The following is a 4,043-nucleotide window of genomic DNA, read 5'->3' on the forward strand; positions in this document are numbered from 1 at the left end:
TGGTGACAAACTACGGCAAGATGGGTTGCAGGATGTCTCTTAAAGTCCATATCCTTGACGCCCATCTTCATAAAGTTAAGGAAAACATGGGAGCGTACTCCGAGGAGCAGGGTGAGTGCTTCCACCAGGATATATTGGACTTTGAACGCCGCTACCAAGGGTCTTATAATGACAACATGATGGAGGGACTACATTTGGGGGCTGATTTGTGAAAGTAATCTACAATATAAGCGTAAATCTAGACGAACTACTTATTTCTAATGTGTCTATTGTTTCACTGGTGTAATTCTATAATAAAAAAAATATTATTGCATTATATGTCGTTTTGCATCTATTTTGTTGAAGTCAAACTTAAAATTTGCCACTTTGTCCCTATGAAAATGGGTAAATTTAAAAAATGTCATTATCCTGGACACAAAAGCAAAATTAGAAATGAATATAAATATATTTTCATGTTTTCTAGACATAAGCAGATAAGAAATAACAGTTTCAACTCAAGGACAAAAGCTTTGTTACACGGTGTAATCATTCAAGGTAAATTTAGCGAAACACTTCTTCAGATCCCCCTACTGGCAGTGGCTAAGCGCGTAGAGGTTCCTCTGCTTTAAGGGATCCTGTGGAGGAATTGGATGAATAGTAATATATACATACGCGTATATGAATGAGGTCGTAATCGGAGGACTCCCAACGGAAAAGACAGGCTAACAGCATAAGCAGAAAGATATATATATATATATATATATATATATATATATATATATATATATATATATTTTTTTTTTTTTTTTTTTACGCAGGGAAGAGAAACCGGCCAGGGGCAAAAATAAAAGAGGAGATTAAAAAAAAAAATCACTTGAGTGGTGGCTCTCTAAGAGTGTAAAAAGCGTCAGCCAAAATTGGGAAGCAAATGTCTTGATACTTCCCTCTTAAAAGAAGACAAGTCGTAGGAATTCGGAAATACAGATGCAGGGAGGGAGTTTCAGAGTTTACCAATGAAAAGGATGACTGATTGAGAGTACTGCTTAACTCTTGCTTTAGAGATTTGGACAGAATTGGGATAAGAGGAAGAAGAAAGCCTTGTGCAGCGAGGCCGCAGGAGGAGGGGGAGGCATGCAGTTAGCAAGATCAGTAGAACAGTGAGCATGAAGATAGCAATAAAAGATATAAAGAAATGCAACATTCCGGCGGTAAGAAAAAGATTGAAGACAGTTAGTCAGAGGAGGGGAGTTGATGAGACGAAGAGCTTTCGATTCCACCCTATCAAGCAAAGCTGTGTGACTGGAACCCCCCCAAACATGCGAAGAGTACTCCATACAGGGATAAGGCCCTTATACAGAGTAAGCAGTTGGAGGGGCGAGAAAAACTGGCGGAGACGCCTCAGAACACCAACTTCATAGGAGCTGTTTTAGCAAGAGATGAGATGTGAAGTTTCCATTTAAGATTATGAGCAAAGGACAGACCGAGGATATTCATAGTGGAAGAGAGAGACAGTTGAGTGTCATTGAAGATGAGCGGATAGTTGTCCGGAAGGTTGTGTCGAGTTGATAGATGGAGGAATTGAGTTTTTGAGGTATTGAAAACTACTAGATTTTCTCCGCCCCAATCGGAAATCTTAGAAAGATCGGAAGGCAGGTGTTCCGTGGCGTCCCTGCGTGATCTGTTGACTTCCTGAAGGGTTGGACGTCTCTGAAAGAACGTGGAAAGATGTAGGGTGGTATCATCAGCGTAGGAGTGGATAGGGCAAGAAGTTTGGTTAAGAAGGTCATTAATGAATAATAGAAAGAGAGTGGGTGACAGGACAGAACCCTGAGGAACACCACTATTAATAGGTTTAGGAGAAGAACAGTAGCCGTCTACCACAGCAGCAATAGAGCGGTCGGAAAGGAAACTTGAGATAAAGTTGCAGAGAGAAGGATAGAAGCCGTAGGAGGGCAGTTTTGAAATCAAAGCTTTATGCCAGACTCTATCAAAAGCTTTTGATATGTCTAACGCAACAGCAAAAGTTTCACCGAAATCTCTAAAAAGGATGACCAAGACTCAGTAAGGAAAGCCAGAAGATCACCAGTAGAGCGACCTTGACGGAAGCCATACTGGCGATCAGACAGAAGATTGTGAAGTGACAGAAGTTTTGGAATCGTCCTATTCAGGATAGATTCAAAAACTTTAGACAAGCAAGAGATTAAAGCTATAGGACGGTAGTTTGAGGGGTTAGAACAGTCACCCTTTTTAGGAACAGGCTGAATGTAGACGAACTTCCAGCAGGAAGGAAAGATAGAAGTCGATAGGCAAAGTTGGAAGAGTTTGAGCAAGCAAGGTGCAAGCACGGAAGCACAATTTTTGAGAACCATAGACCCCATCAGGACCATAAGCCTTCCGAGGGTTTAGGCCAGCGAAGGCATGGAAAACATTGTAGACATGAAATAGTCAGAGGGAGAAGGAGAGGAAGGGACAAGCCCAGTATCATCCAAGGTGGAGTTGTGAGGAAAGGTTTGAAAGAAGAGTTTATCTTTAGAGACAGAAAAGATGGCAGTGGTGCCATCAGGATGAAATAAAGGAGGGGAAGATAAGAAGTGAAATTATTTGAGATGTTTTTGGCTAGAGGCTAGAAGTCTCAATGGGAGTTTGAGTTTGAAAGATTTTGACATTTTCTACTTAAGAAGGAGTGTTTGGCAAGTTGAAGAACAAACTTGGCTTGATTCCAGCAGAGATATATAGTGCATGAGATTCAGGAGATGGAAGGCTCAAGTACCTTTTGTGGGCAACCTCTCTATCATGTATAGCACGAGAACAGGCTGAGTTAAACCAAGGTTTAGAAGGTTTAGGTTGAGAAAAGAATGAGGAATGGACGCCTCCATGCCAGATACTAACACCTCTGTTATGCGTTCAGCACAAAGAGATGAGTCTCTGACACGGAAGCAGTAATCATTCCAGGGAAAATTAGCATAATACCTTCTCAGGTCCCCCAGTTGGCAGAGGTAACACGCCAGAGGCACCTTCGCTTTGGGGGATCCTGTGGAGAGATTGGAGAAATAGGACACAATCTAGAAATTAGATTCTGATCGGAGGAGCCCAACGGAGATGAAAGGGTGACAGCATAAGCAGAAGGATTAGAGGTGAGGAAAAGATAAAAAACGTTGGGCGTGTCTCCAAGAAGGTCAGGAATACGAGTAGGGTGTTGCACCAGTTGCTCTAGGTCATGAAGGATGGCAAAGTTGAAGGCTGGTTCACCAGGATGGTCAGTGAAGGGAAAGAAAAGCCAAAGCTGGTGGTGAACATTGAAATCTCCAAGAATGGAAATCTCAGCAAAAGGGTAGAGGGACAGAATGTGCTCCACTCACTTTGAAAGCTAAGTAGTCGAAGAATTTGCTATAGTCAGAAGAATATTGAGTGGTAGGAAAACACAAGCTGAGACAAGGTATTTTATTCTCTAACGTTTCGGTCACAAGATCATCTTCTCTCTGAAGATGGTCTTGTGACCGAAACGCTAGAGAATAAAATACCTTGCTCAACTTTTTTTTCCCTACCACTCAATACTCACAATTGTCTTCATTTCAACAACATAGTCAGAAGAGTTAGGGGATAGATAAACAGCACAAATTAATTCAGTTTGAGAGTGACTGTTAAATCGAAGCCAGATGGTGGAAAACTTTGAAGATTCAAGAGCGTGGGCAAAAGAGCAAGTATAAATAAATGTCGTTGCGCACATAAAGGCAACATCCAGCTTTGGAATGAAAGTGAGAATAGAGAAAGTAGGAGGGAACCGGTAAGGAAAACCCAAAAAAATTTGGATGTAACTCCAAGACAGTCAGGAATACGAGTATGGTGTTGATCCAGTTGCTCTACATCATGGAAAATACCAAAGTTGAAGGCTATTTCACCGGGATGAGCAATGACAGGAGAAGAAAGCCAAAGCTGGTGGTGAATATTGAAATCTCCAAACATGGAGATTCTCGCGAAATGATAAGAGGGACAGAATGTTCTTCACTTTAGAAGTTAAATAGTCAGAGAATTTAATGTAGCCATAAAGAGTTAGGGGATAGATA

At 41.4% G+C, this 4,043-nt stretch overlaps 1 long non-coding RNA gene across 1 annotated transcript; it reads right to left on the reverse strand.

Annotated features, from left to right (window-relative positions):
- Positions 1-426: 426 nt before the first annotated feature.
- LOC123500400 lies at positions 427-3,055 on the reverse strand. Its single transcript, XR_006673306.1, has 2 exons — positions 2,950-3,055; positions 427-614 (listed from the first exon to the last, which is right to left on the reverse strand). It is a non-coding gene; the product is annotated as an uncharacterized LOC123500400 (long non-coding RNA).
- Between the last annotated feature and the right edge of the window lie 988 nt (positions 3,056-4,043).

Source organism: Portunus trituberculatus, unplaced genomic scaffold, assembly GCF_017591435.1.
Source record: "Portunus trituberculatus isolate SZX2019 unplaced genomic scaffold, ASM1759143v1 PGA_scaffold_215__1_contigs__length_65541, whole genome shotgun sequence".
In the NCBI taxonomy this organism is placed as follows: domain Eukaryota; kingdom Metazoa; phylum Arthropoda; class Malacostraca; order Decapoda; family Portunidae; genus Portunus; species Portunus trituberculatus.